Source organism: Callorhinus ursinus, unplaced genomic scaffold (assembly GCF_003265705.2).
Source record: "Callorhinus ursinus isolate GAN/ISIS: 27379988/994484 unplaced genomic scaffold, GSC_fseal_2.0 scaffold37, whole genome shotgun sequence".
Taxonomy (NCBI): Eukaryota; Metazoa; Chordata; class Mammalia; order Carnivora; family Otariidae; genus Callorhinus; species Callorhinus ursinus.
In genome coordinates this window covers 9,195,869-9,217,667 of record NW_027397099.1, presented here as the reverse complement: position 1 = coordinate 9,217,667, position 21,799 = coordinate 9,195,869, and the positions used below count along the sequence as shown (strand labels likewise).

At 37.8% G+C, this 21,799-nt stretch overlaps 1 long non-coding RNA gene across 1 annotated transcript; it reads left to right on the top strand.

Moving 5' to 3' along the window:
* Positions 1-13,965: 13,965 nt before the first annotated feature.
* On the top strand, positions 13,966-20,995 carry LOC112836822 (uncharacterized). The gene is made up of 4 exons (XR_003211582.2): positions 13,966-14,145; positions 17,649-17,751; positions 19,339-19,419; positions 20,861-20,995. It is a non-coding gene; the product is annotated as an uncharacterized lncRNA (long non-coding RNA).
* Positions 20,996-21,799: the final 804 nt, after the last annotated feature.

The following is a 21,799-nucleotide window of genomic DNA, read 5'->3' as shown; positions in this document are numbered from 1 at the left end:
GTGACATTTTCTGAGTTTTAATTTTTATTTAATTAAAAGTATGTTAGAACTGCTGTAACATTTAGAAGCATGGCTCTGGGAAGGCCACGCGCCCTTTCTCCTTAAGTACATATTTATCGAACAGGCTAACATTTTGAGACAACTATGCTAGCTGTTAACAAGATTTTATAGGTTTAATGTTGACACATGAAAATTATAATTTTTGCTTTATCAATTGTTGACACAGATGATTAGTGAAATTGAAAACAAATCGTGGTTTTTTTTTAATTAAAAAGATGTACCACAGCATACAATTTAACCACATAATTTCTGCTCCTGATACCATATTATATTCCACTCTTAGAGTCAGGGATATAATTTCTTTTTTTTTTTTTTTAAAGATTTTATCTATTCATTTGAGAGAAAGAATGAGAGAGAGAGCACATGAGAGGGGGGAGGGTCAGAGGGAGAAGCAGAACTCCCTGCAGAGCAGGGAGCCTGATGCGGGACTCGATCCCAGGACTCCAGGATCATGACCTGAGCCGAAGGCAGTCGCTTAACCAACCGAGCCACCCAGGCGCCCGGGGATATAATTTCTAAGACTTTACTCATAATTTGCCATGATGTTTTAAAAATTATACTCACCAGCCACAGATCAATTCCACTAGCATTTATGGGGTGAATTTCAAAGTAATTTTGTTATTTCACAAATAACTGAGGCAGGTATCAACATTCCCATTTGAAAGAGGAGAAATTCATGCTTGTAAAAGTCACCAGCTAGCTCATCTATACTGGATGGGGGTTTGATCCTAGATTCTCTGTCTCTAAGTACAGGGCTTTCCTACTGTACACAATCACACATCTTTTAATAATAAGGGCGTGTCTTAAGTTTGGGCTATTACAAAAATACCACAGTCTGGGAGGCTTAAAAACATAGATTTATTTCTCACGGTTCAAGAGGCTGGGAATTCCACGTTCAAGCTGCCAGTAGCTTCAGTTCGTGAGAATCTGCTTCCCGGTTGATAGATGGCCACCTTCTCAATGCAACCTCACATAGCCAAAGCAATGAAGGCGCTCCCTGGGGCCTCTTTTATAACGGTACTAATCTAATTCCTGAGGTCTCTACTCTCATGTCCGAATAACCTCCCAAAGACCCACCCCATCCAAATGCCATTGTATTGGCAATTAGCTTTCAACCTAAAAATTTGGAGGAAACAGGACCATTCAGTTTATCGTGGAGTGCCTGTGCGTGCGCGCCTAGGCGCGCGCGTGTCCAGGGAACTCTAGTAGACCTGCGCATGTATCTTTGAATCACATGCACCTTGAATAAAGGAAATACAATGTTGCTAGATAAGTATGTCTCTGCATTTTAATAATGAAAGGAACATTATAGCTCCATATTTACATTCAACGGTTCAATATATTCAGTATGACTTTTTTTTCCAGTATGACTTTTTTCATTTTTTTTTTTTTTAGATTTTATTTATTTATTTGACAGAGAGACACACAGCAAGAGAGGGAACACAAGCAGGGGGAGTGGGAGAGGGAGAAGCAGGCTCCCCAATGAGCAGGGAGCCCGATGCCGGGCTCGATCCCAGAACCCTGGGATCATGACCTGAGCCTAAGGCAGATGCTTAACGACTAAGCCACCCAGGCGCCGCCTCACCCCGCCCCCCGCCCCGTATGACTTTCTTATTGATTCTGTGGCTTGTCAGCTTAATCACTGAAAATAATGTGTCAGACAAACACTGAATGTTGGAATATATTTGTTTTACTCTGTTCCAGATGCAACAGTAGACTCCGTCCTTAACCAATATTAAACCTCTTAGAATTACAGGTCTTGTAAAAATATGAGCGGAAGAATTTTCTAACAGGTCAACCCAAGGGTGAACTCAATAGAAGAAAGGAAGTGACATCATTTATCGATTTCTGACTACAGCAGTCCAGAGAAACTGGTCACCAAAAGTTCTTTAGTACAGGTTCTCTCTCAACTATCCACTCATGCCCAGCATTTTTCCCTTCACCTATTATTTTAAATACTTGTTTTTACTTTGTATTTTACTTTAAGCTATCTGATACATTATATATTTAATATTCTATATGGCATATTCTTTATGTCATTCTAACCACTATAATATATACTCATTTTTTTTTTACCCTTTTTTGTATTCTGTTCCCACTCCAGAATCTAGAACAGTGCCAGTTACACAACACATGCTTATAACTACTTGTTCAGGTAATTTGTTGCACAAAAGGACAGAACATTATTCTTTCATTAAGAAGTATTATAGATGGTAAGACTTTTAAATTGCCTTATTCTGAATCTTGAATATTTGCTGATGAAGTGTCCGTAGCACCACCACAGATTCCCATTTCGTAAATTTAAAGCCACAGGTCAGAACTGCTTTTCTTTCATCTATTCTCATCCTCAAATATGTTGAAGAAACTGTCAAAGGCAGTTCAAAAGGAGGGGGGAAATTGCCTGGTGAGGTTGTGAATAAAATTTTCTTCATTCATGTGATCTCTTTTATTAAAAAGGTCTCCCAAGCTTGGACCCATGAGCCAGGCTTAATTAAAGTTATTTGCTTTTAGCTTAGAATATGAATTGCCCCTTCTCATTCTGAGTGAAATCTACCACTGACAGCAGGAGTTGAAATCTGGGGCTCTGTCTTCCATAGAATTTGTCCCTTTGTCCTCAAATGAATCACTTTAATTAAAATAACTTAGTGACCTTTGTCTTGCTCTCTCGGCTAGAATTTTCTCCAAGCCTCAGATTTGCCCTTGGATAGTTAAAAATGTTGCATTGAGAAACTCCTTTTATTTCCTCTAGAAATATCTTTCCTTGTAAACATCTTTTCTTTTTACTATGACTGGATATTTTAGTTCAAGTCTTTGATTGATAAAGATTAACACCACAAACAAATTTAATATACTTCAAGCCACGGCAATAGCAATATTCCTCAATATTTGATTCTTTCTGGGCTAAACACAATGCTTGAGGCTTAGTAAGACTCAAAATAAACTTGGTAAATGAATCAAGCAATGAATTATATGACTGATTATTTACAAGATTGAGGAGAATTTGAAATCATTACCATGTACTGAAGCTACTTTAGAAATAAACTAATTTTTTTGTATTATAAAAGTTTTGCTCAAAATAATAATGAGATTTAATGAGGCTTTATTACACACTCATTTTATCAAAAATATTTTTTGAATCATATAATATGCCAACCAATCTGGTGTGCCAAAGAGCACTGAACAAACCAATTCATCCTCTCTCTTTAGCAATTATATGGGCTCATGGGAGAAACAGACTTTAGTCTGAAAATCACATATGTTTATATCTATGTTAAGCTATGTGAAAAAAATAAAGAGTTTGATAACAAGGGAGCCCAACCTAAATGAGGTGGAGGGAATTAATGGGGAAATCCTCTTTGTAGAAGAAGCATTTGATATGAAGAAGAATTAGCTTTGTCACAATGAGCAGGAAAGAGAAAAATATTCCAGATAGAGGAAATAGCAGATGTGAAATGCTTGGGAGATGACTCATTTGAAGAATGAGGAGCAGTAAGAAAAATAGCAGGAGCTGAGAAGGTAGATAAGTTGGGGCTTCTGAGATCATATGAAAATTCTGAATTTAGTTGTAAAACAAATGGCAAAGGATTAGCTAACACTGTTTTTATTTTCAGATGATTCCATTTTCTGTATGCAGTACTGAACCTAAAAGGGGCAAGAATGGCAGCAAGGCTACTGGATATAAGCTTCCTGCAACAGCCCATGTGATGGTAACATGAGCTTTGAGGGTTTCAAGACTAGGTGGGGGTCTAAAGTGCCTAGAAGGACTTGGCTTATATGTGGATACTTTGCTAGAGATGACAGCTTTAAGGAAATCAAAATTGAAGTGAGGATTAAGTGTTCTGTTTTGAATGTGTTAAGTTTGGCATTGCTGTAAGAAATCCAAGGGCAGATGCCAACTAGACATTTTTATATTTACACACCCACATAGATATAGTCACACATGGGTCTGCAGCTGACATGAGGGATCCATACTGGAGATAATATTTGAGAATCAATGGCTGATAAATAATATTTGTAGCAAAGAGAACTGATAACTTACAGGCAAAAGGATGGAAGGAAATCCATGCACAGGTTGTAATATGGAAACCAAAGACAGCAAGTTGTAGTAAAAGGTAACTCAGCTGTATGAAATGATGTTTGGAACTAGGGATGGGAATAGGTACCATCCATATCACCTTCATTTTATAAATAAATAAGAGGAGATTCAGGAAGAGTAAATAGCATACAAAAATTATACACAGTGATAGGGTCAAGATTTCAAATCAAGGCACTTTTTTTTAAACTGTAAATTTTCATCTTACTACATCATAATACCATGATGACTTAGATAGTATTATAAGGTAATTGAACTTAATTGCTTGTGTAGACAGAATAAAATAACCAGAGCCTGGTATCTGCAAGATGAGTGGACAGATGCATTCTTATTAGAAGGTGGCATTGAGGTCTACCTGCCTTAAATTGGCCTATTTCTCTTGACAAATCTGAAATTGGTATGGCAATTCTAAAGCCTTGACTCTGGAATTTCTTCTGTATTTGTCATTAAGGTGCTTTGTAATATGGAAAGAGAGTTACACTGGAAGAGTAAAATAGTGGAATAATAAAGAATCATGACACTATAGTTCTTCACAGAAAAACTTCCCAGTTTTCTCAGTTTGGGCCTTCTTTGACCATTCTACATAGAAAAACCACCTCTCTGAATCTCTCGTTCCCATTATCCTGCTACATTTGCATAAAATACATACATCTTTGTTTACCTGTCTACTGCCTTCCTTGCTCACTAATAAGCCTGAGGAAGGTCAGAATGTTGCCCTGTTGTTCATTCTTTATTTATAGCATCCAGAAGAAAGTCTACACATACTGTTCACTCAATAAATAATTATAGAATAAATGGTTAAGTGGATTATTGAGATAAACAAACTTCAGAAGTGACCCATGAATTGTTCATTTGTATAAACCTCACAGGGTTTGAATGCTAGTGTAACTAGAATAGCTATAATTTGTCATATGAATGTCTGTGTATATCAGCCTGGTGCTTAGAAAAAAGACCTATGAGGCAGGGGGTAGGAGGAAGATGGACTGCCACTCTTTACTGAGAGATATCCAAAGGGGATAGTCAGCAGATACATGGAATGTAAGTATTCCAAGAAAAAGAATAAAGTCTGGGTAGCAAGGATAGCTAATAGTCGAAAAAAAGTGAGCCCTGAGATAATACATCTCCTTTTCGTCTCCCACTTATGAATAAATATTTTCACTGGATTTCATAGGAAATCCCATTTTTTAAAATCTCCCATTCTTCCCTATTTGTAGTCTCCACTATTCTGCTAAAAATGAAAAGGAATGAGAACATGTCAGAAAACTTTATGTATATTAGGGTATAGCCCCAGGTAGTAGGATTTCAAAAAGCACTAATCAGTCACATCCACATGGGTATACTTCAAACTGATTTTTTTCCAAGTATTTGATTGTTTCTTTAACATACTGAAGGCACATTTTACACCTTCTCAGTTTTACAAATTATTATCTGATTTATGTCTATGGATTGAAGGACTGAATTTGGAATTGGCTGTCCAAACTTACACAGGGAATTTGAAATTATCTTTAATATAAAAAGCTTATTTCATGTTCTGTCCTGTAGTTAAAAATATGCAACAGGGGCGCCTGGGTGGCTCAGTCATTAGGTGTCTGCCTTTGGCTCAGGTCATGATCCCAGGGTGCTGGGATCAGGCCCCGCATTGGGCTCCCTGTTCAGTGGGAAGCCTGCTTCTCCCTCCCCCAACCCCCTGCTTGTGTTCCTGCTGTCGCTGTCTCTCTGTCTGTCAAATAAATAAAATCTTTAAAAAAAAATACCCAACAAATAAAGCATTATTAGAAGCAGCTAAAATTCTTGACATATCACACAGGCTTCTGTTAAAGAAAGGAAATTAACCTCACCTTATTTTGTATAGAAAAAATCCTGGTTTGTATATGTTCTAGGAGAAAATTCTCCTTCTCTCTCTCCATAGTTTCCATGAGTTTGTTTATTTTTTTAAGATTTTATTTATTTATTTGACAGAGAGAGACACAGAGAGAGAGGGAACACAAGCAGGGGGAGTGGGAGAGGGAGAAGCAGGCCTCCCGTGGAGCAGGGAGCCCAATGCAGGGCTAGATCCCAGGACCTGGGATCATGACCCGAGTCGAAGGCCAACGCTTAACAATGAAGCCACCCAGGTGCCCCTCCATGCGTTCTTGAATACAGAGCTATGCCATGAATCATTACCTAAAATGTCTCTTAGTAAGTCCTATAAAGTTTAAAGAAGTTTACAGATGCAAATGATATGTAATATTAAATATTTTATATATGTATGTGTATGAATATATATGTATTTAATAAATATATATGTATATGTGTATAAATATATGTGTGCATATATGTGTGTATGTATAAATGTGTGTGTGTGTGTGTGTGTGTATAAAGTAGTGATTAAATCACTGTGTTTCCATGTGACTGGCTTTTTCACTTCCTCTAAAACAAGATTTCTCAACCACAGCACTACTGATACTTGGAGCCAGGTTTGTTATGGAAGCTGCCCTATTCACACTAGGAATTTACCATCCCCTTTGCCCTTTACCTACTAGATATCAGTTGTACCCACTCCCTGAAAATGATAACCAAAAATATTTCCAGACATTGCTAAATATCCCCTGGGGGACAAAATCACCCTTAGGTTGAGAGAAAGGCTCTAAAACAGTGTTGCTTAACATGTTTTCTCAGAGCCCCACTGACTGAAAGTGTTTGTTCAAATGTGAAGGTCTCTGGCCCCTCTCACATCTTATTGAATCAGGATCTCTAGGGAGAAGGTTCTGGGAATCTGAATTTTTCACAAGCACACTTGATGAGACTGAGGAAATTGTTTCATATGCAAATGCACCATGAGATAACCACAAAATGAAACTCAGTCATGAGACAGAGTAAAGACAGTGATTCTATGAGGTTAGCATATATTTTTCTGACTTGCAAATGCACAAAGTGAAAAAATATTTACAACTAAAAGGCATATTTTATTGGATTTGCAATAGATAATATTTTGTTCCATGAAAATTGGACTGCTAGTTAAAATACCAGTATTCTCTCTGTCACATCACTAATTACTTTTGTAGTTCTGGGCATGTCTTACTGCCTAACATGGAGTTAGTGAGCAGTACACGTTAGTCTTCTCTTTTTCCTTCCCATCCTTTTTAAACATTTCATTAAAAAAAATGGAAATAGAACTACCTTGCCTATTTCACAAAAAAAGAAAATTAAAAGGAGATTGTATTAGTGTTTTGATAAATACAAATGTTACAAATGTGAATGGGCCAGAATTATCCATATGATGAGTGTTTTTTTTAACAAATTCCTGTTTTTCCTCTTTTCCTTATGCACTGCCTTCACACATAGTCCAGCTGTGGCATATGGTCAATTCTTGATTATCTGTGAATGGATTAGCTGTCTTGCAGATTATCCACGTGCACTGGGAACTGACTCATTATCTACCAGAACATCTGCTAACACATCTGTCCTCTCCCACTCACAATGGGATTCCCAGGAAGGCTTTCCCTTCTAGCAACGAGCTCATACAGCTCTTTGAATTTGTACCTCCTCTGAAATAATCAGCCTGATGGAGTCTCCAGCCTAAGGGTTTGTGGACAAAAGAAGAGGAAAGGAAGTAAGATATAAGATATATTGCCAAATTCCCTCTCCTCTTCATGGAGAAGCCCATGGAAATTGGCCTCCTTCCTACTACACAAAAGGGTAATTTTTGTTTGATGAATTGTGTTTCCCTATCAGCACAGATATTGCTATGTGAATACAAGAGGGGAGAATATAGTCAGAGATTTCAGAAAAATCTCCAAAAGAAAGATGTATACTTTATATAACCCACTGTGGTAACTTTAAAACATGTCTATAAATTCCTTGACACTCCTCCCATCGAAAGGTGGGCTTTTCACCCCCCCCTTCGATGGTGAATGACCTAGGTCGACAGTCAACTGAGGAGTATGGCAGACATGACATTATGTAACTTCTAAGTGTAGGTCATAAAGGTGATTCAGCTCCTGTCTGATTTTCTAGAAGACTCAGAAGAGAGAACCAAACCACCATGGAATCATGATGACTGCTCTGAGGCCACTATACGAAGAGACTCAAACTAGCCCATGCTGAGGTTCACATGGAGAATACCTGAAACTACATAAAGAGACAGATGAACCAGCTAGCCAGCCCCTATCTGCTCTGTTCACTTATTCTTCCACCTTCAGCCCCCATCTGACTGCACCACATAAGCAACCCCCAACTGGAACCACCAGCCAACCCTCCCCAAATGCCTAAAAGAAATGAAAGATGATCATATTGTTATAAACCACTGAGTTTGGAGGTAACTTGTGTAGCAATAAGTGGCTGATTCATCCCCTAATGCATCAACTTGCAACTTCTCATTACTGTTGTTTAAGATTCAGACTCTTCTCTGACAGGAAATGTGTGTAAATGCCCAGCAGCATAGGCACCTCTCATTTAATTAACAAGCATATGTTACCTCAGACACTCTTTTAAGCAAGGGTGATTTGTAGTATAACACACATTGTTCTACACTCCTGGAATATATAGAGCACAGGAGGGATACACATGTTAGGTGCAAATAAAAGAGGAAAGACACAAAAGTGAAAAATACTAATGCAGAGAAAATAAAATATGTAATAAGGTCATATACCAGGGAAATAGGTATTGTCCAGTGTAATATCCTGACATCTCTGGGATATCTGTATTTCAAAGCTCAGCCACATGATAGAACATGAGATGAGGCTAGGCATAAAATCCATTATGTAAATTGTGAAATCTGCAAGGTTCCATGTGTTCTGGAATCTTAGGTTTTTAAGCAAAAGTCTAACCAATTAGGAAATGAAAACAAACTAACAACAGAAAGACGAGAACAAATCCTTTTTTTCAAACCAAATTTGGACCCCAGGCTTCAACAATTTGATGATTGCTTTGCATGAGGATAGTGACGAAAATAGCCATTGACTTATTGGCACTTTTGTACCATCTGTGCTCATGTTCCTTCTCATTAGTGCCTAGCAGCAAGAGCTGATTTTATTTGATAAATAATAAATTCAATGAACCTCTAGTATTCTAAACATTTTGAGAGAAAGCAAAATAAGACAAGAAAAAAAAAAAAGACAAGGCTTTACCCTTCATAGATTTATACTATAGAAATATACAGGCTATTGCCCAAAAGATTTAGGTATTCTGTAGGAGTTTATCAAACACCTATTTAGGGACTTATAGATGCTAGTTGCTGTAAGAGATAGCAAATAAGCATCAGATACTGTCACTGCTGTCAATCTTTTTTTTCTTATTGAAAGGATTAAGATAACTTATCACATAATTTCATTCCAGTTTTCTTTCCCATTACAAAGTAGCCATGTTTCAGAAGTTGAACTTTTACTCATACATAGTTTATCTTCTGATTTTTAAAATTATCCCTATAAAAACACTTTTCCCCTTTTTATCATTCCAAATAATATTAAAGATGATTTATATCAATAAACTTCAGTAACCTTTATAGGACTTCCTAGGCATCAGTAACCTTTATGGGACTTAACAGGCAGCCTTTTAGGTAATGGTTAATAACACAAATTCTAGATTCAAGAATGCATGAGAACTAACTCTGATCTGTCGTTTGTACCATGTGTACATTTTTAAATCTCTCTGTTCCTAAATTTCATCACCTGTAAAGTGGGACTAATAATGAATGTTTAAGGAATAAAATAAAAGCATTCAGTGCAATGTATTGCATATACTGAACACTCAGTAATATATTACCATAAAATTACAGTGATTTTATTTTATTTGGCTTTCAAAACACCTCTTTCAGACACATAAATACAGTTTTATTATCATCATTTTATAGAAGATGGACGTTAACAGATTATATTATTTGCTTATGGCCACATAGTAAATCGAATAGTTGGTATTCAACTCCCAATATTCTAATTCCATATCCAGATATAATTTTATAATTACTGGAATTTATTATTTTTTCTGGAGATTTCACATCTGTCTCAGTTATTGCTATAACTAGAAATAATTTAGGAAAATATAATTCTTTTTCTCTTTCTGTATTCCTCACCTCCATAAAATAAAGTGTATCTGCTCTAGTTCCAAAATTTATTCTGATCCACCCACTATTTCCCATCTACACTACTAGACATAACCTGGTCCAAGCCATTATCATGCCACAACTGGACATCAGCAAGAGCCAACTCACATTCTCACATTTGTTCCCTTTCCCTACTTCTCCAAGTAAAACACACAGCAAATTCCTTATTGTGGCCTAGAAAAGTGGACACAATGTTACTCTGACTACCACTCCTCTTCACCTCAACACCCTATCCCTTTTGCCCAAGCCAGTAGCCCTCAGACTCTCTGGTCTTCCTCAGACTCACTGGTCTTCTTTCTAGTGCCAGCTTAATGGCTTTCCTTGTTAGTCCAAAATGTTCTTTCCTTACATCCCAGGTCTTCCCATAACGGAATCCTACTTGTAATTCAGAAATAAACTCAGAATCATCTAAAGTGTGAAACTGCTCCTGTCCCTGACCACACAATCCAGATTATCTCCCCCAACTGTCAGATGCTTCTTTTTTTTTTACTTTCTATGTAACACATACCACTCTGTAAAATTATCTGATTTGATTGTGTATCTGTTTATTTTTTTTCTTTCTCCCCTAGAATTTAAGTTCTAGAAAATTCATTCACCTTGTTTGTTACTGAATGTGCAACCTTTAGAATATGAGACACGGACTAGGACTCTCCAATCAGTACTTGTTGAAATACTCAATTAACTTTACTCCCTAAATCTTTTCTGAGCCTAAAGTCCACTGAAGAATATATATATATATTAAGAATATGTACAAATATATAAATATATATAAATATACTTAAGAAAATATAAATATTATATATAAGTAATTATATATAGGATAAATTATATGTGTGTATATATATGTATATATATGTATGTATATGTGTGTGTGTGTGTGTGTGTGTGTGTGTATGTATCTCCTGCAAAGTTGATACTTCCATGGAACAAGATATCCATTTGAGTGACTCTCATAATAGAGACAGAAGTAGACACAAAAAAGGCATTAGCTTACTAATATTAGTAAAAAGTATTATTTGCAATAATAGCAATAGTAACAAATGCACCGAATGTTAACAATTACCCGATGTGGTTTAGAATAACTTACATATGTCCCATCATCTGATCCTTACATCAAAGCTTGAAGGGAATGTTACCATGACTGTTCTACAGACAAAAAAACCACCGTGGCTTAGAAAAGCTGCATCCCAGAGTCACTCCGCCACCAAGTGATAGAGACAATATTTGAATCCAGGTTTATCTGCCTCTAAAGACACATTCTTTGTAAAGTATCTTCTGTGAAACAACCTGCTTTCTTCTCAGTGCTGGCATATATTTTTCAATGACAAATAATTTTTCTAATTCCATGAGAAGGATAAGAAAACTGCTGCACTATCCAATGCAATGTATCTGCTTTTGAAACTGGTAGAAATGGTTCTCCCTTGATCCAAGCCTACCACCAAAATCCCTACTATCCTTACAGTTTTATTTTTTTTAAAGATTTTATTTATTTGAGAGAGAGAATGAGAGAGAGAGAGCACATGAGAGGGGGGGAGGGTCAGAGGGAGAAGCAGACTCCCCGCTGAGCAGGGAGCCTGATGCGGGACTCGATCCCGGGACCCCAGGATCATGACCTGAGCCGAAGGCAGTCGCTTAACCAGCTGAGCCACCCAGGCGCTCCTATCCTTACAGTTTTAAAGTCCAGTACAGTCACAGAAAGATTTAGGTTTCGTTTTGCTACAAGTCTTCATCTTAGGGAATACAAAGACAAACTGAAGGCAAATGTCTCAACACTGTGATCATTCCACACCAGAAACTGCCGGGAACAGAGAGAGATGGGCGTCAGGTCCATTGAGGGGACTGTGTCAGTGTTTCCCACTGAGCAGGATGAATGAAAGGGTCCTTCAAGGTTGAACACCCGTAACTGGGATCGGTACACTGGATTTATTACTATTTTCCATTCACTGAAAGACCCCGTCCTATGGTTTCTTTTCATTTTCAGCTTCTTGTATTTTAAACATTGAGTGAAATGCAAATGTGACATTTAAACTTTCAGACGGACATTGGAAAAGAACAGCTATGTGTAGAGAGTATTTGGTATGGACTGGTGGGGTAGTGAGGAGAGAAAATGTTATTACATCCAAAGGAAATTTAACCGAAGAAGAGGTAGGAAAAAAGGAAAAAAAAAAAAACACAACTAATTTACTCAAATGGGAAAACAGAAGGACTACAGAAGGGTATTAAATATAAATCTACTCCCTCCTTGAATTGTTTGAAAAAAGATCACATACTGGAAAGTCTAAAAATTTTATCTTACCCAAGAAAATATAGATGGTCTCTCTTCCTGGGTCAATTGATGAAATGGAGAGATTTTGTCGTTGGGGGTGGGGGGCAATCTCAATCTCTTCTTAAAACAATATTTTAAATCTCTCCTACTGGTTCAAGAAGTTTTTTAAATATTGCATTTTTTGGACAGAGGATAATTTGATGCCTATCAGTAACAATTATATGAGGGAAATATATGTATACATTTACATTTCTAGAAAATATCTGTGAACTTTCTAATGTGACAGAAGAGAACTGTATAAACCAAAATAGTAGGCAAATAGTTGCATAACAGTTGGGGCAGAGAGTATGTGTCATTAAAGTAGCTGAAATAGTAAACAAAATCTGTGAAGGTGGTGAGTCAAGAAAAGTCCAGTGATTTATCCAATAACCATTGTGGAAGATACTTCACGATGAACAGAAGTCAGGTAAATGGGAAGCCAGGACTATCCAGTCTAGGGGGTGTTTCTATAGGTAGAAGTCCAAGCAAATGGTCAACACTGCCCATAAGGCTATACCTAATTGAGGGGGTAAAAAGCCACTCAGAAAAAAAGAGGCTTCTCAGACCCTCTCCCTCTCAGAATTCTTAACAGAGCACCCATATTTGACAATTATCTGCATAGGAGCCTTAATGATCTGCTAGAACCTAGCACAGGATCTCGTTTGCCTTCTCTCTTTCCCTCTTCCTCTCTTTCTTCAGCCCCCTTACCCCCCTCCCCCACCTTAATTAAAGTGAAGAGTGTGCTGGTTGGGTAGACTGTGGCAGAGTTATTGGGGGCAGTAAGAAGAGGCAGCTAAGCCAATTATAAGAACATACTTTTCAAGAGGTCAACTTCATTTTGAGAATTTCTGCCTTTTTGTTCTTGATCCTTAAGCAGCTCTGAGGCAGGAGAACTTATTACAGTTACAATTGAGAATATTAGTGGAGGTTTGAAGATCAAATGTCACACATATACATTGCAACAGTTTTCCTTGGTATGGGAGGCATTCTGCCTTCCCCACAAATTAAAGTCAGTAACAACAGAATGAGAAAAGGACTAGGGGCCCCTGGGTGGCTCAGTTGGGCTCCTGGCTCAGTGGGGACTCTGTGTGTCCCTCTCCCTCAGCCCTTCCCCCACTTACGCTATCCCTCTAATAACTAAATTAAAATCTTTAAAAAAATAAAAGAACCAGCCCTGTCCTTTATCAATAGCTCAAAAGATGCTGCCAATGATATTCTGCAAACATCTGGGAATGTACATCATGGCTGCAACATGACCCAGATGTCTTTACATAAATAACCCTGGATCATGAGCTGCTTGAGAATCAAGTCCTTGGCTAACTCACTGCATATCCCATTAGAGAATGGAATCTTGGGTCACAGAATATGTAACATCCTTATTTGGAATGTTTCTGGCTGTTGGTCCAATTGTTTTTGTTGGGACTCTCAATTCAAAATGGCAGACCCAAGCTTCAAAGTCATTGATAAAGGCTTTCCTACTATTGTCCAGTCAACAATATGATGTTTGTCTTCAGGGAAAGATACATGCAAGTCCATTATCTCATTTGACCTAAATTAACATCTTACAAGTTGATGTCATCTTTTTCCTCGAGAGAAAAATGAAGACAGGTAAGAAGCAGTGTCCTTGCCAAATTTTGTCCTTTACAACAATGAGTCATGTTAACTTAATCATTCAGGTATATCCATAGAACAACCTTGGGCCCACTATTCTATAAGATAATGGAAAGCAACAGTGTCCGGCAGGTGCCTAACACATGACCATCCCAGTTTTTTTGTTTCGTTTTTGTTTTTGTTATTTATTTATTTATTTCTTAGAACAGACACTTGGCTTTTCTTGCTTGCTGTATAACCTCAGATGAGTCATTTCTCAGTTTATTTTCTTGTAAAATGCATTAATGATTATTGTTATATTTCATGGGACAGTTATAAGGATGATAAAAAAATAAGGTATAAATTATTGTCAAAATTGGCATGTCCATTCTTGTAGGTCAAATTGTTAGGTGTTCAAACCTACCCTGGCTATGATGAGGGTCCTCTGTGTTTGAGCAGTCCCATGATGCCCATAATCTCACTGTACTCTTTTGCTTTTGTATGACTTTAGGTTTCCATTGGGTCCTTCTCTTTCTATTTAGCCTCTCTCTGATCAGTCTCCTCCATCTTTCATCCCTGAATGTCAGAAAAGTAATGATCACCAGCCCCAATCTGAAGAAATCACCACTGATAAGCTATCCACTCTTGTCCTCATAGGATAATTTCTCTTACCTTCTGGACTCAAAATCCTCGCCTCCATATTTCTATGCTATGTCTACCTCTGATCCCTTTAATTCAATAATGTCACAGATTGATTTCTCCCAGTCTGTTGATTATTTTTCTAGTTTCTGTTCCCTGACTCTGAGGTTCAGTTATATTCCAGCCACAGATTCTATAGAAGTCCATCCAGGAAAAGTCAAACTCCAGCCACTCAAAAATAGGAGAGGAAGAACATTGTCTTTTATTTCCCTGCTCCTAGGTATGTTCATTCAAGCTTCCTTATATACTAGTTGAATGATCATAGGAAAGTTAATTAATCACTTTGAAGCTGTTTCCTCATGTCTAAAATATAATAGCACCTATAATAGAGTTATGGCATAAACTGCATTAGAGAATGCATGTAAGTACATAGTAGTTAGGCTAGCATTTGACTTATTGCAAATAAGCAATATACCTTAGCTGCCATTATTATTATTAGTAGTAGAATCATTATTATCTCACTCATTATTCATTTTAACCTAGCTGATTTTTAGTTCATGACTTTTAGTCTTTTACCTGGCTACTTATTTTCAGCCACACAGGTAAAATAGCAAAAAGGCTAATTCCTCCTGATACCCCAGTGCTTGGGTTCAGTTGTTTCAGATCTATGTAGAGAATGCTAATGCGCCCTGCCTCATAGTTGCTAGACTGGTGATAGAGTTGGTTACTGTTTCCTTCATGTGAAGGAGCTCCAGTAATTTCACATTTCTGACCTCTTTGTATTCCTCATTCACTTCTTTGCATGAGTGGAGAATTTACTGAATTTGATTGATGCATATAGAAGAGGAAATGGGACATACATAGCCTAGTCACTTTAGCCACATACCTCCTGAAAGTTATTTCAGTCCTTATCACACAGCATACGTTTTCCTTCTGTACCCTGCTAAAATTTCTACACTGAAGCCTTCACACAGGGAAATAGGCAATTTTACATTACTTCTTGTGACTAGGTGCTTCTGAGTTTCAATACTGGAAGTCGGCTTTCTGGCAATGTTTAATATAAAATTGGTATTTTGGCTCTATATTAGTTTGATGTGGCTGTCATAATAAAATGCCACACTGGGTGACTTAAACAACCAGATTGTATTTTCTCACTGTTCTGAAGGCTGCAAGTCAAAGATCAAGGTGTTGGAAGGTTTGGTTTTTCTTGGGCCCTCTCTCCTTGGCCTACAGATGGCCGGCCACCTTTCCCTGTGACCTCACCTGGCCTTTTCCCTGAGAATGCATATTCCTGGTATCTCTCTCTCTTCTTAAAAGGAAACCAGTCCTTTTGAGTTAGGGCTCTACTCTTTTGACCTCATTTAACTTTAAACAGTGCTTTAGGGCACCTGAGTGGCGCAGTCGGTTAAGCGTCTGTCAGCCTTCAGCTCAGGTCATGATCCTGGGATCCTGGGATCGAGCCCCACATCGGGCTCCCTGCTCAGTGGGGAGCCTGCTTCTCCCTCTCCCTCTGCTCCTCCCCCTGCTTGTGCTCTCTCACTCTCTCTGTCAAATAAATAAAATCCTAAACAAACAAAAACCAGTGCTTTAAAGGCCCTATCTCCAAATACAGTCACATTCTAAAGTGCCGAAGGTTAAGGCTTCAATATACAAATTTTGCAGGGATGTGATTCAGTCCCTAACAGATTACCATTTGCTTTTCTCTCAGTTGTTTTAAAATATGTTTGGATAAGATAGTACAGATGAATCATTTTGAAGACTTTAGTAGTCTTAGGCAGTATTTATCAATCCTATTTTCATTACCCATGTAAGGGTCCCTTCTTTGACCCTAGGGAGATCCATAGGACTTCCTAATATCTAAGATGTTTTGGCCCTAAGAATCAATTTTTGTCCTCTTGGGGGTGGTCTTCTAAAAAGGAAGAGATTAAACAGAGAGCAGGAATAGAGTCCAATGACCAAGCAGTTAATATGACTTATTCCAGAGCTCCTCAGCCCCTTCTAAGGAAGTACTCTGATCTCTTAGCTCTGGGGACCACAGAATAGGACTGTCCACATTCATGGAGCAGAAAAAGGGGTATCTTCTAGTAGGCAGAGCCCTGAACTAAATAAGTAAAGGCACATTTCTACCTTTATGTCCATACTATACCACCTTATGTTAAAGGTATATTTGGGGTTGACTTAAAATACAGACTAGGTGGCATACATACGATTTCACTTTGTAAGGTCTGGGTGAATAAGATGCTTCAAAGTAACTTTTAATTATCCTCCAAAGTAGTTGAAAGTAAGGCATGAGGTACTCATGTGACTCTCCATGGGGAGAGGTAGCCCTTATGAATTAGATCATCATGAACAGATAAAACAAAAACAGCTTCCAAATATGAGCCCCAAATCAAAAGATAAGTATATCTAATTATTGATGCTGACATGCTGTTGGGTTGCTTCTCACCTGGACAACTCTATAGAGCTCTTCTGGGTAAGTGCACACAGTACTTATTAAGTATAAGCTAACAATACTCCTGATAGTAACAGATAAGCTTAACAACAACAACAACAACAACAACAAAATAGAAGATCAACAACAAAACTTTGAGAGCATTTCTATGTCAGACATGGGGCCAAGAATAATCTCATTTAATACGCTTCCACTAGGATATAGATGCTATCACCAACTCATTCTGCAGAGGAATTCCAATGAGGCTTAACAAGGTAGGTAACTTATTCAATGTCAAGTCTTGGTCTATCTGATTACAGAGTCTGAGTATTCCACCACAAACCACTCTGGCTGCCACTTGCTCTTAACTCCTAGGTAAAGATAATAAAATTAATCTTCACAGTGCCAACACTATTCTTTCCTCTTATATTTTGTCTTTTTATACTGCAAGAGGGATATCTCTGAGAGTTGTCTTCCATGTACATCCTCATATAAGAAGAAAAGAAACACACCATTTGGAGAGAAATTATGGCCAGAGGCAGAGCTGCAGTAATGTAAGCTGTTATCTGTAAAATTGTACCCTCAGAATGTACACCCCTCTGAAGTAGGTTCCATAGGTAATGATTTCTACCTTACAAATGAGGACACCAAGGACTAGAGACTTCAGTGATTTATCCAAGGTCATATATCCAAAAAGAAGGATCAAAAAAATTGATAACTTCTGAATCAAGTTTGCTTCTAGAGTCCCTACATTACAGTGAGGAATAGCTTTTTGCTGCATTGCCCAGCTCCCATGGGTAAAATAAATTAATTAATTAAAAAAAACAGGAGTTATTGTTTGAGGGAATGAATATTCAGGAACATCTCTGGGAAATCTTGGCAAGGGAGCTGGGGTGGGAGACCTAATATTAAGGGCCATAAAAATGACCCCCAATTCACTGACCTCTTGCAAAGATTTTGTAGAGATTTGTCAAGGAAGCAAAAAAACCATGAGAGATAGATTATTCATTCAGGCTTTCTTGAGATCCCTGTATGCCAAATCTTTCCCAGTAAAGCTGTCCTTGAATTACACATAATGTGAGAAAAGTTTGTTTATAACTTGGTCCTTTAAAACTTGGAATCAATTGTGTCTTATAAACAAACTGCAATGAGTATGGTGGCTATACATCTTACTAGTAACTTGCATACATCGGACCATCAAAAATGATAATTCTTAATTGTAGTTCCCATTAAAGGTATACATATCACTTTTTATTTATTTTTTGTCTCTGCAGCACAACACAGTGTTAGAGGACATGCTTGCATTTCATAGTATACCTATGGTGCAATAAAATCTTGTTTTACATTTACCTTTACATTCTTAGCACAGAGTAGAAAATATTAATTAATGGACCTATTTTCAAACAAATTCATAGGGATGTCTAGAAATTAGCAGATTTAATAATTAAAATTACTAAATGTGAAAGAGAGCTCATTGATTTAGAACTGGTTGAATTGAGGTCAAAAATGTCTTCACAATTTTGATAACATGTTTAAAGAAGGTCCTCTAAGTTTCTTGCAGTATTTGCCTATCAGTGATAAAAAAAAAAATGTTTTAAAATTGTACCAAAGGGTCAATTATACCATGCCAGTTTAATATCATTGGATCACATGCAGAAGAGATTTTTGTACTTTTCATTTTAATAGAATGACTGACCTCTGAGTCCTGTCTTATTTAAGCTCTGTATTTCTTCAGAGTGAGATATAAAGTGGAACTGAACTCAGGGATTCGATCCTGGTAATGAACATTAGTTCAAAATCCTACTTTGATGTATATGAAAATGTGTTAAAAAATAAAACACATTTGATAGGCACAAACATATTTTTTCAATATAAGCATAAGCATAGTGTCAAGTACTAACATAATATAAACTATTTTGAGGGGTTTAGTCACAGCACATACGTACTTTTTTTCTTTCCTTCTACTCCAACATCAAATACTAGCAGCATAAGATTCACTTTAGAATAAATCAAGGGAATTTGGGTATAGTGCTCATTGCAAAATATATGTATTCCTAAAATGTTCAACATAAATGTATCCCATATATTATTTTTCATTCTAAATGCACATAGTAAGCTCATGAACATGGTTTTATCCTTAGGTCAACTCCTCACGAGTGGCTATAAGAGATGCAAGAGTTCCAGATCTCATCATTCAAAGAGCAGAGGGTTTCAATGAAAAAGCAAGTAAAGTTATTTTCCAGCAGCACTCGTGAGCATTGTTTCATATTAGGGATGTATATCCATCCATGCACCAGTGTAGAATTAACCATGAGGTCAATTCCAAACAAGCTGCCTGGCTGAGGGTAGGGTGGGTCCCTTAAAATTAACTATAGGTGGCATTGCTTAAAGAATAGGGAACTAAATAATGGCAAAGCAGCCAACATTTGCCTACCAAACTAACACCTAAGTCTCTAGTGGTCTGGCCAGGGTGTTTGCATTTTTTTTTATTTTTTTTAAGAGAGAGAGTGGGGGTGTGGGGTAGGGACCTAGAGAGAGAATCTTAAGCAGGCTCCACACCCAACTCGGGGCTCAATCTCAGAACCCTGAGATCATGACCCGAGCCTAAATCTAGAGTCAGATTCTTAACTAACCAAGTGAGCCACCCAGGTGTTTGCATTTTAAAACAAATCTCCCAGGTCATTCTTAGTGGCATATAAACTTTAAGACCCATTCTTCATATACAATCCCTGCACCTCTAGAAATAATTTAAATATTGAAATTAGCATTTGAACTGGGAGACTAAGTGTTAGTGGGCATCATCCTATCTATTCACTGAGGGCGTGAATGGAAGGAGATGCTGAAGAAAGGACAAATACATTCTTTGTACTTGATACTTGAGCCAGGATACTGGTCTTCTAACCATGGACTAGGACTTGCACCATCTGCTGGGAGGTGCTCAGGTTTTTGGACTCACACTAGAAGTAAACCACCAGTTTTCCTGGATCTCTAGCTGCAGACAAAAGATCATGGGATTTCACAGCCTCCATAATCACATAAGCCAATTCTTCACAAAAAATATGTAAATAAATATTTTATTTTACAAATGTATAAATATAATAATATAATACAATAAATAAAATGTAATAACGTAATATATATAACCAAATATTTGAGAAACATTTATATGTATAAATATACATAAAACAGAAGAAAAGTAAGAGATTCATTCTCTTTTGGTTCTGCTTTTCTGAAAAACCCTAATACGTTGCCCTTGTTATAAGAATACTCCGGGGGCGCCTGGGTGGCTCAGTAGGTTAAGTGTCTACTTTGGCTCAGGTCATGATCTGTCCTAGGATCAAGCACTGTGTTGGGCTCCACCCTCAGTGGGGAGTCTGCCTCCCCTTCTCCTTCTCCCTTTGCCCCTCCCCCTGATGAAGGAGCAGAAGCCTAGCTGAAGACAAAGCACATGCTGACAACCCCACAACTGTTGGGTGGGATATGTGTGACATTTCTCCAGGAAGCTCCCAACTATCTTAATGTTAATTCCTTGCGGGGGGGGGGGGGGGGAGTGGACAACCTTAACTTGACAATGGCAAGGTCTCTAGTATCCTGTCAGTCTTTAACATATGAAAGGTCTTTTGAAAACCTCCCTTTTCCTTACCTCCCCCACTCACAACACAGGTGCCGCACCTCTTTCTGCCCATGGGTCCTGTCACCATGTTTTAACAAAACCACCTTTGGCACCAAAGACGTCTCAAGAATTCTTTCTTGGTCATTGGCTCTGGACCTCAACCCACCGAACCTCACCTATATTCTAAAACCACATCACTCCCCCCTCATGTGCATGTGCTCTCTGTCATATAGATGAATAAAATCTTAAAAAAAAAAAATACTCTGACTACTGAGCTTTAATTAATTGATTTCTACAAAAAGCTCATTTTCTTTCTTTCCCATGAGCTCTGCAAAGTGCTTGTTACAGCTGTGAGATTCTGCTCTATCTCCTTCATCCAAGTTTTCTGTGTCTGCATTTGTATTTGCTCATGTCGATGCTTCCTCTGAGGCAACAACCACTACCTGCTCCATTTTCTGTCCCTTGATGAGTTGGCTATGGTTGTCCATGGTGGAAAAGGAAGGGAAGCTTATTTTTTTTTTTTTTTTTAAGATTTATTTAAGAGAGAGAGAGCATGAACAGGGGGAAGGAGCAGAGGGAGAGGGAGAAACAGACTCTCCGCTGAACAGGGAGCGTAACATCAGGGCTCAATCCCAGGACTCCAAGATCATGACCTGAGCCGAAAGTAGACGCTTAATTGACTGAGCCACCAGGCACCCCAGAAAGGTAAGTTTAAAATGGCTTTGGGCAAGGAAATTGCTAGCTGCTTCAAAAATATTCTAAAAAATGGATCCTCCAATGAGCCTGAATATAGTTCAAATGCAATTTCTGGCAATACCCTTGAACATCCTCCAGAAAAGACCACAGAAGACTAGATCAACACATTACTCTTTTGTTATGTTAAATTCTACCATGTGGATTTTTCTTGCTCTTTCAAATGGTTTCTCCAAGTCCATCTCCTTCTACATGCTGGAAACATTTAGTAATTATTAATAGCACAGATTCACAGA